This window comes from Passer domesticus, chromosome Z (assembly GCF_036417665.1).
Source record: "Passer domesticus isolate bPasDom1 chromosome Z, bPasDom1.hap1, whole genome shotgun sequence".
In the NCBI taxonomy this organism is placed as follows: domain Eukaryota; kingdom Metazoa; phylum Chordata; class Aves; order Passeriformes; family Passeridae; genus Passer; species Passer domesticus.
The window spans coordinates 71,238,776-71,251,345 of NC_087512.1; the positions used below are offsets into that span (position 1 = coordinate 71,238,776).

A 12,570-nucleotide genomic window follows, 5' to 3' on the forward strand; every position below is an offset into this window, starting at 1 on the left:
AACTTCCGATCATCTCCAGTCTCAGCCCCCACCCCACAGCAAGATCAGCCATGTGGTGAGATTGCTCAAGCCTTTATATTGTATGGGCTGAAAATTCTCCAAGAAGGCAAACACCTCTGTGGACACCAGGCCCACTGCCCAGCAGCTCTTGTGGAAAGAAAAGTTTTCCCTCACTCCCTGCCTCTCTGGCCCAACTCAGCTCACTGCCTGCCAGGGTCAGGGCTTTCTGCCCCTAGCCCTACTGGCATCACTGCCAGGTCTGCTGAGTTTTCAAACAATATTAAAAGTTACATGGAGTCCACCATAATTGACAGACAGATCAGGAGCTGATTAGTTTTGCAAATTCATAAATTTGGGTAACAAGCAAAATTTCAGCACCATTCAAACTATTCTTATTGCATTCAGATATGAAAGGTACCTTCATCTCTTTGCTACATCCACAACACTTTCCATGTTTCATGAAACTGAGGCTCTTATTCCCATTTATTGATCGTGCTGTACAATTTCCATACTTTCCTAAGAAGAATTAGCTAACTCTTCAGTCCATGCACATCAAACATGGCAATTGCACCACTCACATTCAAGTGTTCAAAGCTTCCCAGGCAGTATCATGCTGTTCCTGAGTGACATCCTTTTGTGTAGGTCAATGTGTAATCCTGCCTGCATGTACTGCATTTGACAGCAGTTTACTCAGTTATCCGAATTTGGACTGAACATATGAATAATCCCATATCTACAGCTCTTCCTAATACCCCAACAAGCAGAGTTTTAAGATGTATGCAGACAAAAACAACACAGCCATCTTAGGTCAAGCAAGTCACGAAAAGATACATAAATTTTAAAAGCGCAAGTCAACCCCAGTTATAAAACAGGAGGATAGCTACAATTAGATGGCCATTAATTTTCAGTATTTTAATAATTGAGCAAGTAGTACCAGCAGCCACAGAAATTGGACCCTCTTTCAGAACACACAAAGATTACTCAAGACTGATATGCAGAAATGTAAGCTAAATATGATACCGCACATTTAATTTTTAAGAAAAACTTCTCCTGCAAAAACTATCAACTCATTTTCTGTTCTCATGCATTGCTTCAAGCAGGAAACCTGATGCATGCAATCATTCTGTACATTAAATCCAAAGGCAATTTGACTCAGCACTTCTTCAGGAACACTTCTTCAGGACATTCCTCATTTCAGAACACCTAAAAATGTTCAAAACAAGTAATCCTTACTCCACCTGGTTTCACAACACACAGTATTTGTGAAGATCAAGAAAACTGTATCCACAAAAGAAAAACAGGTTTTATTTTTGCCACAGCAAAAGTCTGCAGTATCTACTCCTTTTAGTAACAGCTAATTCTACACTTCTAACGCTACCAAACTCGCACAGAAAATTACTGTAGATTCACAGAATGGTCTGAGTTGGAAGCAATCTTCAAGTTATCGCGTTCCAATACCTGTGCCATCAGCAGCAGTACCTTCCACTAGATTAGGATGCTCAAAGTTTTGAATGTGTCTTCTGTGTTACACCATTCAACGTAGAAACAGCTCAATGTAGAAAAATCTCAAACATCTGAGTTGCACATTAAAACTTCCACACAAAAAAAGAAAACCTACAGCCCAGTTATAATTTCAGCATGATGGCTAGTTTTATATCATTCAGCTGCACTGGTTCAGAGGAATTTCACTACAAGAACCACTTTTCTTATAAAAATAGCCTTTAGCAAAAGACATGCATGACTCCATTTAATTTTCTTTCAGTTTGCTCAACTGTTACAGAAAAAATTCAGCTACTCAGTTGGTTAATGAGGCTGTAATTCTCATCTTGCCTACCAACAGCTCAACCATGGATGCAATCCAAGGCAAGTGCTATTGCTATGCCAAGTTTCACAGTTTAGCTATCTGAATGCAAAAGCAGCTTCCACAGTCTTCTTCACTTTATGCAGTTCACTTTGTCAGCAGTTTTCCAGTTCCCTTCAGAATGGGTCCTGTGGCCAGATTACCAATAGCACTTTTAGGTCAGGACCTCAATCGGGCTTGCAGCTCAAGGTACAAGCACGTAAAAATTAAAAAGTCAAACTCATTAATACACTAATTTCTTCTCTACTGCATGCATGCAATACACGCATAGTCTGTTACAAGCAGCATATGGTGTTTTAGAGTTAAGACTTTAGTTGTCCCTCTTTTGGAAACAGAAAGCAGCTTCTAATGCTTATTTGGGTGGAAACGACCACACCATGATGTCTTGTGATATTTCTACACATGTTACTAGAGGTAAAAAGAATACCCTTAATTACAATTACAGCATGTACTAGGATTTTAAGATTTAAAAGATTTAAAAGCCTTTCTTAATTCAAGAATGATATGCAAGCAGTGATATGCAACCCATAAGTGTTCACCTCTAGTTATGCTTCCTGGATCAAGACTGAACAGCAGATACAGAAAATTCAAATAAATCCTGAGAGCTTGCTCCACCTTTAAACTGGGCTGAGTTGATGTATATGAAATTTAATGCTAATGGATAATGAAAACAGAAGTCACAGCATTAATTTTCCAGCATTTCAAGAGGACAAACAAAATGGATGGCACTGAAACAAAGACTTCATTACAAAAACAAAATGGAAGCAAACAAAGTTTGTATGCTACCATTCCTACAATATACTGCCCATTTCAGTGCAATCGCTATGTACGCATATGCTCAAAGAAACTTCAGGAATCGGAATACCCCAAACAATCTTCTCTTTTGCCAAGACAGATGGCCACAATACCGACTCTCTCCTGCATCCATCTTCCTTTCTCTATTAAAGAGAAACACTCTTTACTAGACCAGAGACATAAGGGACCACCTTCTTCTTCTCCTCCTCACCACTTTGCATACACTTCTCACAAGGTCACCTGGAGCAGTGGTGCAAGGAACCTTAACTACTTCTGTAGGTAAACAAGTACATTTTCTGTACATTTTCACCCCACTGGTTCCATGAGCTATCAAAAACTACCTCACCATTCAGCACACCTTTGTCCAAATAAGCTGCTCAAGTTTGGGCATAGCTGCTCCTGCAGCGTTTAAGGGATAAGACCCATAACTTCAACAATGCATTCAGAAATAAGTTAATCACAAGTAAGATTTGGAGAAGTTCTCCACTTTGGTACTGAAACTACTGTGTTTGTAGCTTTTGTGCCACAAACACAAAGCTAGAAGCAGCAAGCTTGTAAGACTAAGTCTGAAGAGCGTGCAGACAAACCCTTGCCCTTTTTCTGGTCTTTATATATTTAAAGACACCAAGTCTAACCCAGGGAACCATTTCTTGAAGGCACTTTATAGTTATATTATTTACATCAGACACTACCATGACATACATCCTCAGCCAATTTTATTTACATTAAGGTATTTTAACAGCAAGCTTTCCATAACACTACACAGAAACAGCCTCTTGGACACCAACGCTGACTGTCCAAATACCAGTATATGAAGAGACAAGTCTAAGCTCAGGACTCTCAGAAGCAGATTTTTCCTTAGAAAAACTCAAATACCATGAATGTGAATGTTTGGAATGTGTCTACTACTCATTTAGGAATTAAGAGACAAAGCCAGTCCAAGAAGCCCATTTCAAATGTTTATTCCCCATTACCTGCAGGTACAGTCTGAATAACTGCAAAACCCACTGAAATCACTACCTCATCATGCCAATGCAGCTAGATGGAAATGGCATAGAGTATCCAAATTATCTTCTGACCTGACTTCTCCTCTACCTCCTTCCAGGTAATATTGTATAAATTTTCATCCATATAAATAATAAACAACAGACAATTAAAAAAAAAAAAAAAAAAAAAATAGAAAAGACAACTCCAACCAACCCTTCCAGTATGCAATTCTACTTCTGAAAAAATACATATCAGCAGGGACACTGAAGTTAAATTTACATTACCTTTCCCTTTCTATGGCTGAATGACCTCCTCTTAACCCTTATACGAAGAAGCGACTAAGGCATTTGCCTCTAAATAATTATTTGAATTTCCAAGAAAAATTCTGTTTATCCATTCTGTAAAACAGAACTACTAACTTATTTTCTGACATCAAGATTTAAGGCACAGAAGAACATCAGTACTCCAGCGATCATTCAATGGCAGTTTCATTCCATAAAAATACATAAAGCTTATTCAGCTAAATCAGAGTAAGGACTTAGCTAAATAAACTCATCCAGAGCAGTCTGAAAGCAAATGCAGCCAGCACAGACCTACAGAAAGACTGCTCAACACATCACAGTGAATATTCCAGTTTACCCTGAGTACTCCTTCCTACCTCGGTGTAGACTGTCTCAAAGTGTATTTGAATGTTAAAGTGTTCCCTCTTTGGCCAGTACTTATGTAGCAAGTATTCACAAGACTGCCATATGCATGCTTTATGTTACAGCAATTCAGTTCCACTGCATAATGCTTTCCTTCTACCTCTACTCCACACTCAGCTGAAGAAGCAAGTAAAGCACCTTACATCCTTAACACAATCCATGTTTCACTACCTCAGTGTTTTCTAGCTTCTGCATCATTTGGTCAGGCACAGCGGCTTTACGTGGAGATACCCGTTTCTTTGCTAAGTGCAGCAAATCAAGATACTCATTCTTGCAACATCTTACAGCTTCATCTAGACTAAGAATCTCTGCAGTTTCTGCTCAGCAGCTGGACTCTTTGAGACATCAGTAATATCACGACTGTGTGAGGGTATGAATAATCAGTACCACCAATGTTTTACATGAAGTTCAAGACTGCCTAAAATTATTCTCTTTGGCTGGCACACTCACACATTTAAACACCTAACTCTCATCCCACTTTCATCAAGAAACCACGGCTTTTTTCAAATCCTCACTACATTAGGGCTTACTATGACTACCAAAACAAATTAAAAACCCTGTTGCTTAAATAACAGGAGCACCACGAGGCTCAGACAGAACAGAAAAGAGTGCGACACTAGTTTAATCTCCATCTGGAAAACTTAAGCTTGTTCCCAATTCACAATTTTCAAACATATGAAAGTAAGATCTTCCCATTACAATTTTCCACATTATGTAATTACTGCTCTAAAACTCCACATATTTTGCCAGCCAAGTCAAATTTAGACTGTGAGTTACTTCAAAAACTTAACATGGCATTAGAATTTTTAACTAAGTTTCTGAGAAAGCAAACTTCAGATTTCTGCAATGAGCGTTTCTCTTTTGCTTGATTTTGAAGCTGAAAACATGCAGTCCATATAAAAACACTGACTATTAAAACAAAGTGTTTCAGATGTCATCTTTCCAAGATGTACTTATTGCAGAGCTGTAGGTCATAAAGTCTATGTGAAACATGTCCTCTTCTTCCAAATACACGGAAGACCAACTAGCAATTAGATCTCTTATCACAGAGTCTGTTAGATTTAACATTGCATTTAGTTGTTCTGTAAGCGTTAGATGCAAGGAGACTCTACAAATAAAAAACAATTCTTACTGAGCAAAAGCAGCTTGCTCAATATTGGCAGTTAGTCTGAGCTTCAGTGGGAATCATTCTTTCAGAATTTCAGTATGGATTAGGCAACAAAACATCTTGATCTGGCCCACCAGCTGTAGTAGCTAAAAACTTACAAATTGTCTTATGCCAGCTTCTCCAGAACTAATCCTTCTGAGTGCATCAAATTACGTAGATTTTACACAGAAAATTAATCAAAAAAACACGTAGCAGCTTCTCTCAGAAATGGAACTACAGAAGTCAAAACCCAAAACACCATCAGCTAATCCTGCTGGACAGTGTCATGATTTTTCAATTTATTTGGGGGCTGTCAAAAAAAGAAATCTGTGTGCTAAAGCAACATTCTCACACTTTTCAAATGTTAGCAACAGCTGGCAACACTGTCCTCGGCAGACACTAGCATCTATTAGAGAAGCATTTCAGCAAAAGTGAAGATGGCATTAAAGCAATATTGCAATGTATATTCATCACAAATTGAGTTCATCCATTAGCTCACAAACGGCTTTATTGCAATGAAGAACATCATTGGCCACAAATACAATCAAAAGCCATTATGTTGTAAGACAAAGTTTTACCTATAAAAGCAGCATTTCTGCATTGCTGTTATAAATCAGGAGCTTGTGCTTGCATCCTTGCACTATTTTTAACTGCAAAGTCTATATCTGCAAGAGCATTGACTTGTTTTACAAAGCACAAGAAAGCTGAACTATTCTTTGGGCTTTTAGAACACGAGATCATATGTCATCTATTTCCTACCTAATCCCCAACTAAAGCATGCTTAGCTGTGTCTCACAAAAATTCTACCTTAGTACTACAAGGATTTTCATAGACTTCAGCTTGGGCCTTCACTGTAGTTTGAATATTGTCACCTAGAAACTTGGGACATATACTCTGCAAAGTTTTCCATCTTTTTTTTTTTACTTATATCACCTAGCTCAGTCTTAAGTATACTAGCTCACAATTTTTGGAAATACAGTAGGTAAATCTTTCCCTCCCATTTAAAAAACAACACTTAAAAGGAATCCAGGAAAAAGAATAAAAATTAATGTCACCTTAACATGCTAAAGTCACAATAAATTTACTTGCAGGAATAATATACTAGCATGATTACCTTAATAATAGCAAGATATTTATGTAAATGTGAGCATATTTAAGACATCCACTGCAAAGACTAAATCAATTAAAAACCTCCACTGCACATGGAAAAGATCAACCACTTCACCAGAATAAACCACATAAAATAAAGACATCTATTGCTGAAGCAGAAATATCAGTGTGGGTACAAACACAAGACATTTGAAAGGGGCATTAAAGATGTGCTTCATCAGATTTGAATACATCTGATAAAATTTCTTATTAGTTTCAAGGTCATTAGTATGTGTCCATAGTTTCAAATGCTCAATACTATAGCATGGTAAAAACTTCAAATATCTACGTTTCTCTCCAATTAAGTAATATTCCATGGTACACTGTGTATATAGAGTTGCAAATTTTATATTTGCAAACAAAATTATTTATGCATAATCGCTAGAAACGAGGTTCAAAGTCCACTGCTAGAGCTATCACCACTAATAGAACATTTCTGAAAGGTCAGAGAAAAGAGATGAAAAAATCTGAATGTCACTTCAGGATTCAGAATTCACGGAACTGAAAAAGGAAAACCGAAGCTAAAACTAATACCATTATGCTTCCTCAACCAAATGTTCCCACATAGCGAAACATCTCCTAAGCCCCCTCAGTTTAATACAGAATTGGCCATCAAGTGAGGTCAAACAGCAAGGAGTTTCCCAGCACAAAAAGAACCTATTGCTTTTCAAGAAAACACATACATCCTGAAATACTCAATTCATTAGGTGCCACAACTTTATCCAGTATCACTCAGAAGAACACAAGACACTGACGACGTTCTAAGTAGCTACTAAACTTTATCAACCAAGGCTGTCTTCAAACCTTCAAAAAATATGGTAACACCTTTTAGTGTCAGAGACTTCAACTGAATAAACTACCTACAAAGACGATTTTTTAAACACATTTTTTTGAGCATCTTGCAAAGTTTCTAGATTTTTTTTTTTCACTAACTACCAATTTTCCACTTCTAACAAGTAACACCTGAATTTAAACAGACGCTACCGAGGGGTTAACGAGCTTAAAGGGGTACCGGGCTGCTTGGTTGCTCCAAGAGTTCTCACCATCGGCGTTATGCACTTGAAGCAAAATCAACTCACTCTCCACGCACTCAAAGGAAAAATGGAAATTTTTTTTCCGGGACAGGGCAACCTGAAAAGGCAGGCAATACATCGAACCTCGCTAATGCTCCGTGCAAAAAGCACAGATGACGGGGTGACGACCCCTCAGCCTGACCAAGCTCGGGCGCGCCACGCCGGTGCGACACTTGACTCCTCAGCGCGACGCAACCCCCCGGGATAAAACAAAGCATTTGAGCCGGGCACCCTCCCCTCCCATCCCCCCACCGCCGGCTGCCCTCTCCAGCGCGGGAACTCCCCAGCCCAGCGGGGCCCACTCGCAGGGCGGGACCCTCCGCACCGCCTCTCCCGGAGCCGGGGGGGCGGAAGGCCGGCAGGGCAGCACCGGGTGCTCCGCCGGGGCCCCCGCGCCTTTTCCATGGGAGGGAGCGCTGCCGCCGGCCGCACCCGGGGCGAGGCGAGGCTCCCTGCGCGCCCCGCAGGTGCGGCGGGCAGCCCTGCGGCGCCTCGGCAGCCAGACACAGCCCGCGCCCTCCGCAGCCCCACGGCCCCGGAGGGCGCGCTCGGGGGGCGGCAGATGCACTGCGGTGGGCGTAAGCGCTCCGGTTCGAGCAAAGTCAGACGGGAACAAGGCGGAAAGGAGGGTGCAGCTTGCGGGAGAATGGGAGCGACGCTCGAGTGGTAGGGCCACGACAGAAAAATAGGTGGGGTGAAAGTCATTCAGAAAGGTGCTGCTGATTAAACAAAGGGTTTATTGAACAATGTTTTGTCCGGGGGACAAGTGTTTAAGCACCCAATTATTACCACTCTAAAAAAACGGGGGGGCGGGGGGGGGGGAACGACAAAGGAAACAGTCAGAAAAGCCCGAAGGTTAAAGTAAAAAGTGATTAATCTCATCTAGTACGGGACAGGTGAAGGGGATGAAGTGAAGTAACCGTTCGCCGAAAAAAAGAAACCCAGTGTCCGCAACTGTCAAGAAGCCCCTCTGAACCAAACAGCACCACTATCTTGGAGTTTGGAACCCAGACCGCAACAAGCCGGTACTGGCGGCAAGCCACCAGACACTTACAGTAGTAGGGGCCGGTGAAGGTCTCCGCACACGCCTCGATTTACCTTTCCCCTTTGCTGGGGGTACCCTGGCCATGCGCCGGCGGCCCGCAGCCCAGGCCGCCCTGCCTTCCCGCCGTGCTCCCGCCGCGGGCTACAGTCCCGCTCCGGCTCCAGCTCTCCTCCACTCCTCCTCCGGGACGAATCCGGCGTCCCGGCGCGCCTCTGCCAACACCGCATGGCTCCCCGTAAGCCCCGTCTCCGTTCCCAGCCCCGCGACCCGCCCTTCCTTCAGCAGCCCGGGACCGGCAGTCCGTCTGCTCGCCGTCTTGCAGGAGCGGCGAGTTTTCGCGGAGCCTGGTTACCGCTGTTGTCCGAGGCTGGGAGTAGATTGGGGGAAAGGTGTCTGGTACCCGAGGGAGCGGCGCAGCGCCCCGCCTCACCTGATGGCTCTGGTGCTCCCGCCACCCCACCGTCCCGCACTCGCCCGGCCGCCAACACCGAGCCCCACCTCGGTGACGGGCAGATAAAGGCCCCCACAGCCCGCCCCCGCGGCCACCGCCTGAGTGACGCTGCCGGCGGCCACTCAAGAAGCCCGCGCCCACGGGGCCGCGCCCCCGGGCAATGCAGGCACTTCGCGGAGCCAAGGCCAGGCGGGCCCTACTCCACCACTGCTGCCGAGCACTTTGGGGCGGCGGGGAGAGCCCAGCAGCGGAGTCTGCTGATCAGGATGGGGCGGGAGCTTGTCTTCCTCGTCCCCAGTAGGGTCAGAGGCAGGATACCCATAGTGCTTGCCCATCTCCCTAAGGCTCCCTGACTGGCCGTCTTTCCCCGTAAAGTGTCGAGCCCCGGAGGCTCCACGCTGCCTCCTCTCCGGAAACGGCTCGCTGGGGCGAAGGAGCCCCCAAGCCGCCCGCCCGAAGGGGCGCAGCGGCAGCGAGCGCTCCGTGACCTGCGGCGCGCATTAGGCACTCTGACAGCGCCGTTCCGCTTCCTGGAGGCGCCCGACAGCGAGGGGACCCCTCTGCGCCCCCCGCCAGGTTGGGCTGCCGAGCACCGCGGCTGCGCTCCCGCGGGCGGCTCGTTCCGCTCGGGAAGTGCTCCAGCGAGTGCCCAAAGGGATGTCATTGCTGGCGAGGGGAGGTCCCGTCCCCGCGGGAGTGCATGTCCCCCGCCCTCCCAGCGCTCCAACTAGTCAAAATACACCGCCTCACTGCCGGTACTTGAAAACGACCTGAGGTGTAACTATCCATCTGCCTCGCTCACATAGATATCACATTAGTTGTTTTCGCATGTGAAATAGATGGGTATGGTGTAGCGTGCTGGCAGCAGCATAAATTAAACAACAATGGCAGTGCTCGGGGCCGGCCTTTGCCGGTAGCACGAGCTGCAGCGCCAGCGTTTACCATCGCCGCCTTCTCCTCCTGCCCAGACCCTCCCACCGCCGCGGGGATGAAGGACGAGAGGACGGGGGACGCGCCCGAGGACCGGACGCCCCGTCTGTCCCTTTGCCCGGAGCCTCGCTGGCACCCGCGACTGCCGGACGCAAACTTTCCCGGCGCACACCGGCGACCGCTGTCCGCGTCCCCCGCCGCCCCGCTAGGACCACGGACAGAGATCGGGGCCGCCCCGCCCACGCTGCCCGTGCACCGCCGCGCAGTGCCCCGACGCCCGGAACAAAGGGACGCGTCCCCTGCCGCGCCGGGTTATTCATCCCCACGAAAAGACACGGGTCCGCCCCGCCCGACGGTAACAGACTTCTCTCCGGGAAAGCTCAGCGCCTCTCCTCAGCCCACCGCCCGCCCTCCGCACCCGCTGACAATACTGCCGGCCGCGTCTTTGTGCGCCGTGGCACGCAGTCGCCTCCCAGCCTCCCAGGAAGCCAAAAAAAAAAAAAAAGACAACAACGCCGTGCGGCTAATGCAGTTAGGCGCGGAGAGCCTTATCCCGGCTAATCTGAAAATGCGAGTTTATCTCCTCAAAGTGATACGGTCTCCCTTCACCAGCGCGGCGCGGGTCTGTCCCCTTGGATGCTCCCGCACGGAGCCGCACCCGGAGCTGGACGGGCGCGGTCACGCTGGAAACTTTGCGGCTGGGCCAGCCCAGGTAGGGATGCGCATGCCATCCTGCGTGGGCGCGGTGCGCTCCCCCAGTCTCAGCGGCTGCCCTCCCCACGCTGCAAACACTTTGAGCAACTCAGCTCCGCGGGCATGCTGCCATAGCCACGAACAGCCTCACTCAGCACCGTCGGCACGAACCGTGTCAATACGGAGCAAACACAGCAGGTGATCAGCGCAATTCTACAGGGCATGCACCTCTGGAATGGGTCGCGTGGACCCTTATCGGACACGTACAACAACGGAAAGAATTAAGCCATGACTTACCTTCCAGTCCTCGGCTTAAAAAAAAAAAAAAAAAAAAAAAAGTAACGGTGCAGTTCTCCTCCCGATCAGGAGTAAGAGGCAGATGCTCTCTCAAGACAACAGACAAGAGCTAAATTGCTGACAGTTATAAAAGGAAGCAAATAAAAACCAAAACAAAACCAAAAAAATCGTTTCCTTTCCCTCCCCCACCCCCAACAGTCCGACACTAGGGCGGAAAAATCAAAAATTAAAAAAAAATAGAAAATTAAAAATGAAAACGGGAGAACTCAAAAGGGGGAGAGTGACAGGACGACCCTCCTTTCGCAACCCAATGGAACAAAACGAGGGGAGGGAGAAATGAAGGAACAAAGAAAAGAAGGATGGAAGGGCGATTTTAAAGACGCTCGCCCTCCCTCTCTCTCTCTCTCTTTCTCCCTTCCTCCCTGCTGGTCACTTCCTAGCGGCTCGCCACCCGAGCCAACTGCAGCATCGCGGAGTGCGCGGAGGGGGGGGGTGGGGGGAGGGGGGGACGACGCCGTGCGGTGCCGCGCCGTGCCTCGCAGGGAGGCGGACCGCCCCGCAGATTTATAGCAGCCCCGCCGCCCGGCTCCTGCCCGCCGCCGCGCCGGGGTGCGTGCGTCTGCGTGCCGCGCCCGGCGGCGGGGCCGCGGGGACGCGGCGGGGGGCGTGCGTCCGTCCAGAGGCGGCCGCGTCCCGTCCCGCGTCCGTCCGTCCGCGCCCGCCCCCCCGCAAGGCAGCCGCCCCACGCCTACCCCGGCGCCACGCGCGGCAGCGTCCCCGCACCCCGGCGCAACGCAGGCTGCTGGCGGCGCCGCGCGCCCACATTGGCCCGGCCGCCGCCCACTCGCCCCGCCCCCGGCGAGGCGGCGGGCGCCCATTGGCCGCGCGTGCCGCCACTCCGGCAGGGCGCATGGCGCCGCGCTTCAGCGTGCGCCGCGCCGCGCGGGGCCGCCTCCGCGCGCGCGGGCGGGCGGGCCCGGCGCGGCCCCGGCGCTGCGGCCGCTGCCGCCCGCTCCCGGCGCTGCTCCCGCGGCGCGGCCCTGCCCTGCCGCCCGCTCCTCAGCCACGCGGGCGCGGGGCGGCGCCGCCATGCCTTCGGGAGAAGCGCTGCCGAGAGGGCGGCCTCTTTTGTTGTTGTTGTTGTTTGTTTTTATTTGTCCGCTTGTTTTTGTTCGGCGTTTTGGGATTTTTTTTTGTTTTGTTTTGGGGTGTTGGTTTGGTTTGGTTTGGTTTTTTTAATGTCCCCCCTCTGCCCAGTTCTGTCCACACGTGTGACAAGTTTGTTATTACCAGCCAGAGACTGCTCTAGCCTTTCTGGGAGTGGATATATAAATCAGTATTAAATAATAATAATACTTCTAGCAAACATTCTGGAAGTGGCGGAAGGAAGGAAGTGGCGGAAGGAATGAAGGAAGTGGCGGAAGGAAGTGGCGGAAGG

At 48.1% G+C, this 12,570-nt stretch overlaps 1 protein-coding gene across 12 annotated transcripts in view; it reads right to left on the bottom strand.

Annotated features, from left to right (window-relative positions):
* Positions 1–11,993, bottom strand: part of ELAVL2 (ELAV like RNA binding protein 2) — an 88,595-nt gene extending 76,602 nt beyond the window's left edge. For 3 of the 12 annotated variants that reach the window (XM_064402660.1, XM_064402653.1, XM_064402648.1), the window contains exon 1: positions 11,133–11,860. The gene's annotated coding sequence lies outside the window, so the exon portion shown is untranslated. Of the gene's footprint in view, positions 1–8,770; positions 8,791–9,191; positions 9,276–11,132; positions 11,861–11,884 lie in introns of those variants that run through there. The other 9 variants (XM_064402659.1, XM_064402666.1, XM_064402649.1 and 6 more) reach the window with 9 other exon arrangements.
* Between the last annotated feature and the right edge of the window lie 577 nt (positions 11,994–12,570).